The sequence below is a fragment of the Oryzias melastigma genome, linkage group LG21 (genome assembly GCF_002922805.2).
Source record: "Oryzias melastigma strain HK-1 linkage group LG21, ASM292280v2, whole genome shotgun sequence".
Taxonomy (NCBI): domain Eukaryota; kingdom Metazoa; phylum Chordata; class Actinopteri; order Beloniformes; family Adrianichthyidae; genus Oryzias; species Oryzias melastigma.
The window spans coordinates 25,304,269-25,317,811 of record NC_050532.1 but is presented as its reverse complement, the minus strand read 5'-3'; the positions used below and the strand labels follow the sequence as shown (position 1 = coordinate 25,317,811).

The 13,543-nt window shown below is 39.1% G+C and overlaps 1 protein-coding gene across 1 annotated transcript in view; it reads right to left on the bottom strand.

Moving 5' to 3' along the window:
- Nucleotides 1-12,197: 12,197 nt before the first annotated feature.
- The window catches only part of pgap1 (post-GPI attachment to proteins inositol deacylase 1), a gene marked incomplete in the record, with an annotated part of 14,178 nt that continues 12,832 nt past the window's right edge, over nt 12,198-13,543 (bottom strand). The window contains 1 exon segment of the mRNA XM_024286834.2: nt 12,198-13,531.

Genomic DNA, 13,543 nt, shown 5'->3' with positions numbered 1-13,543 from the left:
TTAGTCTTAGTCTTTTTTTCCCTTCAATGAACAGTCTTTACATAAAACTTATATAAAACTGTCTACTCAACCAACCAGTGCAGACACCGGAGAAAACCTTCAAAACAGAGTAGATCTTTACTGACAGAAGAAACCAGATCAGCTCCTCAAAGACTTGGTCATCCTCTACCAGAAACTCACAAGATCTGAGGCTTAATCCGTTTATGCCCTTTCTTCTTTTAAGTTTATTTTTTAGTGCAAAATGTTGTTTTACTCTAAAGTATGTTTAAATCAATACACAATAATTTTTTATGCTGAGCAGGGAGAACCAAAAGTTTATTTTGGGTTTCACAGTTGTATTTATGTTAAATAAAAGCACAACAACGTTGTATATGGTGCAGTATTTTCCTAGTGCACATGTCACAATAAAAAGAGTTGGAATATGACAATGTGAAGTTTATTTAATACATGATTTTTGCGTTTTTCGCAAAAAATGTATATTAAAAAAACATTGCAACTTTTGTTGCAACTTTTCACAAAAGCTGCTGCAACAATCATAAATATCTGCTGCGAAATCCTGGAGACTCTGATTTATGAGGAACATTAGGCCTACAAGTTAATTTATATTTATTTATTAAAAAATGCAGTTGGAAAAAGCTTGTAGGTGTGGAACATTCTCACTCGTTGATGAATAGATCCATGGATGTCTTTAGTCTTTGGCATTTTAGAATGATCAGAATGTTGGTTGAGTAGAAAACGCTCTAAATCCATTCCATCTGATTCTGTAGAGATCTCTTGGTGCACTGAAGAGTTCTCCAAACCCTCGCACACGTGTCACCAACATGTAGAACCGCAGTTATAGTGGAGAGTTCCTTTGCTTTTGCCACAGATGATCACTTCCCGGCCTCGTCCATTTACAACCTCCTGCTGCTGCTTTGGGTCACCTCTGGGTTTACTGGAGGTCGAACCATTAAAGCTGGAGGTCATGGGAAGCTGCAGCACTTGGCTGAAGCAGAGAGGAACTTCACTGACAGGTTGTCTTCGGAGGATGTTTGTAAAACGACCAACCGCTGGTACCACAGTAAAGAGCAGCGCTGTGATTGGCCGAGCGTCCCCGCCAGGCCGCGGGCGCGGTGAGAGCATCTGAGGCGGGGAGGCCTGGGAGCAGGAGTGAGTCGAGGACACCGTGTGAGGAGGCTGCACTGGTTTGATTACATTTGGAGATAGCAATCAGCCGCATTCCCCCTCACTGCTGTTGTGTTTGATGTTCGATGAGCGTGCAGATGGAGCCGCTGCACGCACAACCACACATGAATACACACAGATGGTGGGGAGGAGCTTCCTACGGGATGCCATCTTTGCTGTGCCACCCTGCTCTGCAGACATTTGCTGCACACAGGTGTGTGCATCCCTAGAAATATGGGATTGTTTTATCTTTCTGGTGACAAGTGGTTATTTTAGCAAGTAAACACATTTGGAAACGCTCTGTCACTGCAAGGGTGTGTGTCTGGGAGTGATTGTAGTGAGGAGGTGCAGCACACAAACACACACAGACGCTTGACTCAGTGCCATGGAAATGGGAAAAGTTAGGTCCTGATGGTTTTTTTCTGTCTTTAATTGTGGGCAAATGTCTTTCAGATGTTCCTGAGCGACTGATCACTACGGGTCGCGCTGGGCCGCGTCATGTCCTCCCAGACCACATCAAGGGCACCAGAGGCAGTGTGGGACGATAGCGGACCGGCAACAGGAGGCCCGCCATGGGGCTGCAAAACCTCCTTTGGGTGCTCCTGCGAAAACAGAATTCATGCTAGAAATATTGCATTTCCTGTGAAAACGCGGTGCTGACAGATGAAGCCAGAAATGGCTGAAGGCTGCTGAAAAACCAAGAGAAATTTGGAAAAATTCAAGGAACTTGTGTAATTCTTAATGTAAAGTTAATGAGTAGCTCCTGGAAGAAACTCTTGGATAATTTTGAAGGATTCTTTATTTGGACTTTAAATGGTCTAGATTGGAAGGTTGTGGGTTCAAATCCTCAGTCAAGTCGTGCCAAAGACTAAACATGAGACCTGAGGCCTCCTGGGTTGGATTTGGGGGTTTTAACCACCAGCAGCACGAGTGTCTGCAGCCCACGACCTCAGGCGTGTGACAAGCAATGAGACTTTATTAAGGGGCACCGTTCAGCTGGACGCTTCCGCAGTGAACTGTCTTGTTCTGGGTTGTACTGAAAAACAATGAATTTTCCACCGTGGGATTAAAAAAGTGTCTTGAATTGAATTATCTATCCATCTGTCTGGTCTGATCTGGTCTAGTCTTGTCTTGTCTCGTCTTGTCCGGTCTTGTTTTTCCCGGTGTAGTCTCGTCTTTTCCGGTCTTATCTCGTCCTGTCTTGTCTAGTCCAGTCTAGTCTTGTCCGATCTTGTCTTGTCCGGTCTCGTCCTGTCCGGCCTTGTCTTGTCTGGCCTTGTCTTGTCCGGTCTCGTCCTGTCCGGCCTTGTCTTGTCCGGCCTCGGAATGTCCGGCCTTTTGGTCGTCCGGTATCGTCCTGTCCGGCCTCGTCTTGTCTGGCCTTGTCTTGTCCGGTCTCGGCCTGTCCGGCCTTGTCTTGTCTGGCCTTGTCTTGTCCGGTCTCGTCCTGTCCGGCCTCGTCTTGTCTGGCCTCGTCTTGTCCGGCCTTTTTGTTGTCTGGCCTCGTCTTGTCTGGCCTCGTCTTGTCTGGCCTCGTCTTGTCCGGCCTCGTCTTGTCTGGCCTCGTCTTGTCCGGCCTTTTTGTTGTCTGGCCTCGTCTTGTCTGGCCTCGTCTTGTCTGGCCTTATCTTGTCCGGTCTCGTCTTGTACGGCCTTTTTGTTGTCCGGTCTTGTCCTGTCCGGTTTCGTCTTGTCCAGCCTAGTCCAATCTAGTCTTTCCCTTCTTGTCCGTCAAATCTATGTTATCTTCTTAGCTCACCTACTGTTTGGCAAAGGTAGGGAACACCCATGTCGCCAGTCTTTTGCAGGAAAAAAAAGCTGAATTAGCAAAACAAAAATAAATACATACCATGTTTTTAGGTCTATAAGTCGCAGTAAGCAAAAAAAATCTGTAAACAAGAAAAAAATCAGTTATACTGGAATATAAATCCCACTTTAGGGACGTTTCTGTACAACTTTGCCAAGCCCGATGTAGCGCTGGATCAAATTCACAGTAAGCTGTAATTCGCAGTAATGATCGATGCTACCGTCTAAAGCTTTGAGCCTTGTCTCTACATGGAAGCGTTGACTGTATATCTCATTTACAACATAAGGAAGACATGGATGATGTTGAAGGATAAGGTTTATTTATTCTGATGAGGTTTCTGAAATCATCAGTAATCATTTCTCCATATCTGGGTTCATGAGATCATTCAGAAACTCTTCTTGTACGGTGAGCTTCACTAACTACAATGATGGCGCTTTCAGCGGTACTTTCGTCTCTCCATGACCCAGTCTGACGACTTGCTGTCACGCGTTAGTCAGAGGAGGAAAAAATAAATTTAAAAAAAGAATAGAAATTGGAAGAACTTTTTATCATTGTCTCCCTGCAAATAGGAGAAATATTATAAATCCCAGGAGGAGAACGATCAGATTCTCCTACATGCTGGAAATTTATTCTGGATTATCAGAGGAAGCAAACTCTGGTTCCCTTTAAGTGAACCAAATGTGTCCAGTCTGAACTCACCCAAAACCACACCGCAGACCACACAATGCAAAAATAAAAAAACTCGACATATAATCCAATAAATACAGTATTACAAAAATAGCCCAAAAAATGTGAAAAGCAAACAAATATATTCCCACAAAAAAACTGTGTAAATATTTCAACATTTAAATGTAACAAAACTTTGAAGAATTCAGGAGATATTTGACTATTAAGTAACATTTCTTGCTAATTATTAACTAGTTTCTACCTTTTAATCTATTATAGCAAAACAAAAGTGTAATATCTATACAAACAATAAGGGGAAGAAAAACAAAACTTTTTGCAACAAAAGTTAAATAATTTTAAATATGAACATTTTATTTAAAAAAAATCAGTAAGAATCAGACGATTGAAGTTTGAGGTGATCTATTTCTGTCATTTAGACATTAATCTAGTAATTAAACATTAAAGGCTCCATTTCTGACCTTTTCAATTTACCATATATTGATGGTTTTCATAAACATAAATCTGTTCCTGAAACCTTGTTAATTATCTGGAAGTGCCACAGTCGACCCCGCACATATTTCCTGCACCTGCTGAGGCGGCGGCAGACCGCTGTGGGAGGACCAAAGCCACATTCCAGTTATAGTCTTCTGGTTGCTCTGGTTTGTTTTCCTTGGGTGTCGCCTCGCTCCTGGAGGAAGACTCTGGTAGTTCACAGAGGAGAATGCTGGGGAGTTTCAGCTTGAATAACAAGCATGTTTGGGAGAAATGCTGCCCTCTGCTGGCCAAGCTCACAGCTCTGCTTTTTAAGTGCCTGAAATGATTCTGAGGTCTAACAGTGACAGTCCTGACAGACTATCTGATTCTGTTAAGAAGTTCCTTCATTCCTGCATGTTCTTCTCTATGGTTCCTGCTCTCCTCACACATGGTTTTCTTCACACGCTCTCCATGCTAATAGTCAGGGAAGACTCTGGATAATGTCAGGGAGGGTGATTCCAGATTTCACATTCAGCTCCTGAAAAAACTTTGAGGAAGTCCAGACAGTTCTGTACATGTGGAAATGACTTTTTATAATGACTCGCTACAAATTGAAGAAAAACCTTTAAATACTGTTGGGATGTGGAATCCTGAAAGAGATTTTAATGTGAAGTCTGCTCGAGGGAAAAAAAAACATTAAAAACTGCTGTTTTAAAATGATGTGTGCAAGATAAAGAATTTTGTCTTCCATTCCAAAAAAAAAAAAAAAAAAATTCAGGACATTACTGCTTGTACTTTTAGTATTCATATATTTTACGCTGTTTATGATTTTACGCAATTCATGCATTTTTTTCTTAGCCTCTTAGCTGCATCGAAAATGAATGAAAAATTCCTAAAATTCTTTGTTGAAACTTAAGCAATCTTGTCATTCAAACGTTCATCAAATTTAGGACATTCCATCTGGTACTTTTGGTATTCATATCTTTTGCCATCTTTATAATTTTCACAAATTTTTTTAGTCCAATTGAAATCAGAATTTCTGTAAATTCTTTGAGCACTTTGGAACCTGTCCAATCTTGGTACCAAAACGTTCAGGACATTCCAGCATGTACTTTTGATATTCGTATATTTTGTAATTTTTAAAAATATATGCAATTTTTTGCTTTTCTTTTAAGTCCCAAAGAAATTAGAAATTCGTCAAATTTATTTGTATGTTCAAACTTAAACAATATTGGTATCAAAATGTTCAGCACGTTCAGAACATTCATCCTTGTACTTTTGGTATCAATATATTTTAGTTTTTTTTTTTACGATTTTATGCCATTTTTAGCCCCATTGAAAATTAATGGGGGATTCTTCAAATTCTTCAAAAACTTTGTGCTCTTTTGAAACTTAAGCAATCTGGTTATCAAAACAAGTTCAGGACGTTCATGCTTGTTCTTTTGATATTTATATATTTTACCCTTTTTAAGACTTTAAGCAATTTATGCAATTTTTTTAAAGAGTTTTAAAAACTATTTATGCATTTTTTTGTGCCATAGAAATGAAAAATTCTTTAAATTCTTTTTGCATTTTTTAAACTTATGCAATATTGGTATCTAAATGTTTAGGAAATTCCTGCTTGTACTTTTGGTAATAAAATCTACAATGCATTTCAAAATGTTTTGCAATTTATGCGTTTTTAAAAGAAATTTTTTAATTCTTTGTCCACCTTTGAAACTTTAGTATCAGTATCCAAAGGTTCAGAACATTAATGACATTCCTGCTTATACTTTTGGTGATCATACCTTTTACGTATATTTAATTTTTTGCGCAATTTATGGGATTTTACAAGAAATTCTTCAAATTCTTTATGGAATTTCAGCATCTTAGGAACTTTAGCATTTAGCAAAAGCAATTTTAGAAAATCTCTTCAGTGATCACAGTACGTGTCTGCATCCTCAGCCTCCACGTTCAGCAAGAAACATTCACACTAGCATTATTGCAAGTAATGAAACTTTACTCGTTTTCTAGTCTTGTTGTTCTTAGTTTTGGGGAGTGAGGGGCTGTAAGCTAGTGGAAGAAGTGAGCAAACTACATCACGAGAGCCATTTGAGGCCTGTAAAACACTGTAATCTGGCCCACCAAACTGGATTAAATCATTTTGATAATCCTTACAAATGTTTCTGTGATTTTGGTGCATCTCCATAGATGGTGCTCTAGAAAAAAGATCACCTTTGTCTAGTTGCAAAAAGTTCGTCTGCATTCATGTGGTGCTGCAACATTTGTTGTTTTTCTGGTCGTCATTTTTCGATTATTCCACAGCCTTTCTCAAAGTTTTACCCTGACGTCAATTTACTGGTGAAATCTGTACCAGAATGAGAACAAAATCCACAAATTGTGAAATAATGTTCTGTTTTCAAATAAATATACACATTTTCAATCAAAGCTTTAGCACATTTTTGTCAAGATCCACATCATTTCTCTATGTAATGACTACTAAAACGCTCCATGCTTCTGCTTCTGGTGTTGCTGAATTTTTCTGCCCCTCAAGTCAAAAGGTTTCCCCACCTGTGGTGTAAACGGAGAACTCTCAGCAATAGTAAAAACCTATTTATCAATGTATTCAGGACTTAAGCGTAAAATAGTATCACTCCCTCCATTCCTTGTCAGGTTTTGTTTATAGATTTTTCAATTTTTTTCCATTTTGTTGATATAGACCTTTAAAATATAACCTATTATTTTATTTCTTAGGAGGAAAATTGTCCAAAATTACCTGTTTTTATGTAAAAACATAAGCAATAATCCAAATTCGTATGTAAATAACTAATTGTGCTTTTCATAAACACCAACCAGGTGTTTGTGAGACCAGACTCAATTGTTCTGACTTTAACACACATTATCACACTACCACCACCGTGCTATAGTTTATACACAAGATGTAACAGACTTAGAAAGTTCCATTTTTTCTTAATGGCTCTTAAAATATTTGTGTCTATGTAAAATGTCAAACTCTTTTTGTTTTTTTTTGTCCAGCAGTGTGTTTCTGCTTCACTTGAACTTTTCCCACAGATCCATTTTTGTCTAAAAGTTTCTCTCTGACTGCTGAGTCATGAAATCTGGCCTGATCCGAGTTAAATGAGGCCAGCACTTCTTTTCATCTTCTTCTGCTGTTTCTGTGACCTCCTCTTTGAGGGGCTCGTGTGTTTTTGGACTCATCCTGGTTTGTCCGTCACTCTTGAGACGGTTCTCCAGGGATCCACGTTTTCCCTGTGAAAATGTCTTTTTAATTCACACATTTACTCACAATATTTATTTTTCAAAATAAATTCTGCTTCTTTCTGGTCATTTGTGGATTTATCACTGAAACTGATGGTCAGGATCTATTCTGCTGTTCAATTCCCAAACTAGGATGAACCATGGGTCCCCACAAGAACTAGACGCCCCCAGACCAAACAGAGAACATCTGTTCCCCGAGTTCCCCGCATTTCCCCGAGGTCGTCTTCACTGCAGCCTCTGAACAACCTCGCTTTCTGTCTTCCAGTAGCTCCTCCGCAGCATCAAAGCCTCCTCTCTCTGTTCCTGCGCAGCACGCATCTCCTTTCTGAGTAAATATTGCTCAAGTCGTCTCCAACCGAGAAACAGATTGAATCTGAACCTGCGTGTGAACTTCACATTGAGGGAAACCGGGGCCGGGGTGGAAACACCTTCATCTTCAAGAGTTCAGCTCCCGTCATCACAGAAGATGAAGTCTGGATGAACGTCGGCTTGTTATGGTTTCTTTTTTCTAAGTACATTAAAGAAGTTTTAGTCTGCTGGGATTTTAGTGTCAGGTGAGAAAAGTTCATGTTTTCTGCTTGTAAATAGTGGATCACATGAGTTTATCACTTTTTCCCAGCATGCATCATTCCTGAAGAATGACGTGTACACATATTTTACCCCCTTCAGATACTATGATTACAGAATGTGAACACTTGTTCTTCTCTAATTACAGCAGTGAGGTGAAGAAAAAACACTTTATATGAGAGAAATATTCAACCAAAACCCTGTTGGAGCCTCTGAGGACCACGTCTTCTATGTGAGTGATGCGGTCTTCCTTCTCTCAAGAAGGGGCTGAATGTGACTCATTTGAGTGTCATCAGTAACTGACTGCAGCTGCAGATTAGATCTAATCATTGCAGTGACCGAACTCTCCACCACAACCCCAACATCACCACCATCACTCCTGTTTAAATGTTGACACCTGTCTCTCTGAACTGCACGTCTCACTATACAGCACCAGTCTTGAAGAGCTGCACCTGTCTCACTGAGCTACACCTGTCTCTCTCTTAGCTGCACCAGCCTCACTGGGGTACACCTATGTGGCTGAACAACACCTGTCTCACTAAACAGCAACTGACTTGAAGAGCTGCACCTGTCTAGCTAACCTGCACCTGTCTTACTAAACTACACCTGCCTAGCTAACCTGTCTCGCTAAACTGTAGCTGTCGCACTGAACTACACCTGTCTCACTAAACTGTAGCTTTCTCGACAAACTCTACCTGTCTTACTAAACTGCACCCGTCCCACTAAACTGTACCAGTCTTGCTAACATGCTCCTGTCTCACTAAGCTGCACCTGTCTCACTGAACTGTACCTGTCTCGTTGAACTGCACTTGTCTTGGTAAACTCTACCTGTCTTGCTAAACTGTACCCATCTCTCTGAGCTGCACCTGTCTTACTAAACTGTAGCAGTCTTGCTTACAAGCACCTGTCTCTCTGAGCCACAGCCTGAATTCCAGCTGCTCTGTCAGACACGACTTCGATAAGAAATGACACCCAACGCGGTGCTGCTGTTTGATCTGACACACAAATCCTTAACTCTGTGCTGAAGGAAAGCAGACTTGCATGGATTTAGACTTCAGAATAACAGCTTGAACATCAGCTCTGGAAACATCAACTGGAATGTTCCTTTATGTAGATGTTCAAATTGTTGTTAAAGAATTTAGATTCCCTTTTCTGCAGCTCCTCTGAGGTGTGTAAACTTACCAACCTGATTACCAAATGTGGAGTTCTGGAATTTATTTACTTAGAGAATTACAGCCTCAACCTTCTTTATGGAAAGATTGAAATTCTCAAATGTCTTTATTAAATATTGACTGGAAAATTTCCAACTATTCCTGCTCTTTAGAACCTATTGGGGCAAAAGGAAAGCTCATTTATTTGGATTTTTTTCTTGTGTATCCATTAACTAAACTCAAACATGCTTTTAAAGTCAGCCACAGTGACATAAAAGAAATAAAAATGAAACTAAATTATGTATCCTCTCAAGCAAAGGCTGCATTTAACCTTTGGTGGAATTAGTAACTTAATGTATTTTCAGGGTAAAACCAATAGTTTTTCTCCTTATAATGTAAGTTTTTGTGGCACAAGCAAATATATTTTTTTAAAGTGGTGGATATTCCTCTTTAAAATGATTAAAAAATACACAAAAACACAAAAATGTATTACTTTTTTTATTGCAACACCACCAGTGCCAAAAAAGTCCCATTTACAGTGACATCAATACAAAGTGAAGAATATAAAAACATCAAAGCACTTGATACGACACAGAAACCTGAGGATTAGACACCCTTCCATCTGAGGGCTCTCGACCGAAATAAAACTCAGTTGCATGTGAGCGCATGATGACTCCGCATGGCACATTCAAGTGGGAGGAGCCAAGAGCGACTTGGTTTCCTGTTCTGTCCTGGAAGAATAAATAAGAAGTAACGACTCCTGTGATGGTTCAGAAACATAAATGTGAAAAATAAAAGGCTAAAGGTGAATTAAAATGTTTAATTTGTCATTTTTCTTTTTGAATATCTTGCTAGTTTGGGTTGAATGATTTTATGCACCTGATTTTGTGCTCAGTTACAGTTCTTCGGCTGTTTCTATGATCCAGTAACAAACAATAAAAAGTTTTATGTCTCACATTCATCTTTAACGCAGAGTGAGGCAGCGTCACAACAGAATGATTCTGATGGAGACTTCAGGACATAATTTAGCCTCACGATGATGACCTGCAGGTTATCTCACCAACAAGATCTGAAATGGTTCCATGTCTAATCTCACCTCAGCGTAGTCCGAGTTAGTCTATACGCTCGAGTCAAAGTCGAAAGTCTTAGAGAGGGATTGTCCGAGCTCATTCTCTGGTTCTTGGTCAAGTCTCAAGTCACAAATCCAAGTCATGTGTCCATTAACCACGGGACGGTTTATAATATCAAAGTATATTAATACCTGACCTCCACACAATCACTTTTTTGAAAAGGCTACAATATACACAATCATACATCAGATGACATGAGTCTCCAAGATCAAAGTCAAGTCTAACGCCTAGTTCACACCGGACGCGGAAGTGGTGCAAAGCAGTGCGCGGGCGGAGAGAGCGCGGGCGGAGAGAGCGCTGTCTCCGCTTTACCTCCAGTTCAAACCAGACATGGTTTTATGTCAAAAATTGACCAGATTTTCTCGTGTGCGTAACTTCCTGTCAGAGTTGACGAAGATTGCTCGCGCAAAAAAATAGAGCAGACGCCGAGACGATTGCTGCACGGCGCGAAATGCCGCGGAGGACCGCAGCATTTCGCGCTTCATATGAACTACACCAAAGTCGAGGCTCAGGGGCCAGATCCGGCCCCCCAGATCAATTTATAGTATCGTTATTAACTGCCCGATGTTATCTTGTGGTGGTAATATATTTAAACAACACTACAGTTATGGAAGCTGAGACACAACAAAACAGACATTTGTTTTTGCCTAAAGCACACATTTTATTTTTATTTCCAGGCTTCGTTTGTTTTGTTTGGCAGCATGTTCATAGTAGTATATATTTTATGGAAATCAAAATCTTTTGGGTTATTATTTTCAAGTGCAATTTTTAATATAAAAGGACATTAAAGTAAAAATACAAGTTTTTTTTTTTTAAGGTTTAGTTTTGTTTTAACTTGTATAATTTTGAACAAATATTTTTATGGAGGATAAAATATTGAAAGTTATTTAAGGTTTAAGTTAATTTATTCTGGAACAATAGTCCTGCCTGTTTTTATGTATGTATGTATGTATATATATATATATATATATATACGTGTGTGTGAAAAAAGTCCAGTTTTTAAAGTTAGAAAAGTTTTTTAGCGTGTTTAATTAATGTTTAACCTGTAACATTTGTTTTGGATTTTGGCCCCGCTGTGAGAGAGTTTGACACCCCTGAACCACACCATAAGTTAACATATGTGGCAAATGGAAGCGGCCATCGTTCCGCACCGCTTCTGTGTCTGATTTGAACCAGGCGTCATGCTACGTTCAAACTGGATTCAGAAACACGAGATCAAGCAACCGTTATGTAAACACGAATTTTGGACTCATGTTCACCGTTAAGTTTTTAAGTCCATTTTCTAGTATGATTGAGCTCCCCTTGAAAGTTGAACTTCGAGCAATCCGGGACGCTGATTTGTTAGAGTCCTTTTCAAAACACGGAGGAGTAAATTGCTAAAAAATTGATCAGTAAAGAGAAATTAATAATTGCCGTTTGTGCCGAGAATAATTTTGTCCTTCATAAAACAAAACAGAGCTGTAAAAGATGAAGACTGGAGTGAGATTTTCATCACTTTGCACCAAACCCTTTCCAACAGTGACTACATGCCCTAGTATAGAGACCGTCCAGTATGAACACCACTGACTAAAAGGGAATTCTTGAACGTGCCACACATTTCCAGTGTGTTTGTAGTATTAAAGAGTCCTAGTTTCTGCACTAAAGTCTGTGTCAAGTTCAAGTCTCAAGTAGGTTTGAGCCAGTTTTTGGCATGATCTTTTCACATCGTTCTTTATAAATATTGATCTACAATGGCTCCTTACTCAGACTAAGATCACAAGTCAAATCTCTGAGCTCAAACACAAGAATTTAAACATGAATCAAAATCTCAGAGTCTGATTTTTTGTTCTTGTCCGGTTCACATTTAGTCAAAAGTCCAAACTTTTTGTCTAAATTAGTGTTCAATGATCAGGTCATCATTTTAAATCAGAATTTGTTCTCAACTGATCGTTCTGTTAAATTAATGGTTAAATATATAAAAAATAATGACCACAAAACCTCTCAAGTTAAAGGACTTTAGTTCTTTTTTTTTGTTTCTCTTCCGGCCTGACCTAAACCTCTCATTCAAACACTTACAAATGATAGAACGGCAAAACAGAAACTAAATATATTTACCAACTTCAAATCTGATCCATTTTTATCAAAAATGTTTGGGACCAAAACTACAAAAATATCCTTAAATGAACATGAAGGTGAGAAACAAACACTGGCTCCACCTTAAAATAAAAGAAAAAGCACAATGGTTCCCTCATTTCTGAGAAAGGCAGAACAAAAACACTTTTTGGATTCCTAATACAAGTCCAAAGCCACACAAAAGCTAAATAATATGAAACGGCACATCAAGGAAGGACAGAATCACAGTGAACACCGATACAATCCACAGGTATATTTATATTAAACCTCAATGTAGCTCCAGGAGTGTCTCTGAAATGGGAATTATGGCTTAGATTAATCAAACAATGGACCAAAAATCTAATTTAAAAAGATTAAATTTAAATAGATTTTAAACATTTTGTCATTTCTGTGATCTTTAAGTGAGAAAAGAAGATTTATAAGCAATTATGTAATTCAGTTACGATTGTAAATTACATGGATCATTTCATTTAATAAGTATAAATGACTTTGTCGGAATTCTTTCACAACTTTCACGATGTACACCATTTTTTGGGAGATGTCCGAATCTACAATTTCAAAATCTTGAGCCCTGGATACTTCTAGAAGTCTCTGCATGGATTGGCGAATAAACACCACAATGCTTTCAAACAATCTGTCATATGAAAAATTGATTCATAAATTAGTGAAATAATTCAGACAATGACTTATAGCTGGAAATAACCCAAAAAATGTTCATTTATTTCCTTATTTTTCAATCAAACTGATTTTCTGTTTGGGTTCCAGAGAGCTGATGATTGAAACGCTTCATTCAAAAGGCAGTCCTGGTCTCCGCACACCCAAGAGTTTGTTCTACAAAAGACAGACTATCACTGCTTTACAACAAGGCAGAACACGTGCACCATAAAGCACTAAAACTGCACAGAGAAGCTGATCACTTAAAAGTGTAGTTAAGGTAAAACTTCAACCATTCAGTGCAAATACATTCGTATTGAGAAGGACGGCCTCGAGCGTGAAGGCTCGGCAGCCGCTTCGCCGCACAAACAGGAAAATCGCCTCAAAGAGGGAATTCTGGTTCAACGGCATCAACATTTTTTATTAGATTTTACTTAATAATCCACCTAAAACTTCCCTCCACAACTACAAGAAACTGATTTTAGTCGTCCAGGTGTTCCTTCGTACAAAAGCCACAGGTGAAAACACGTCATGTGACATTAGAAACTCTTGACTGTGGA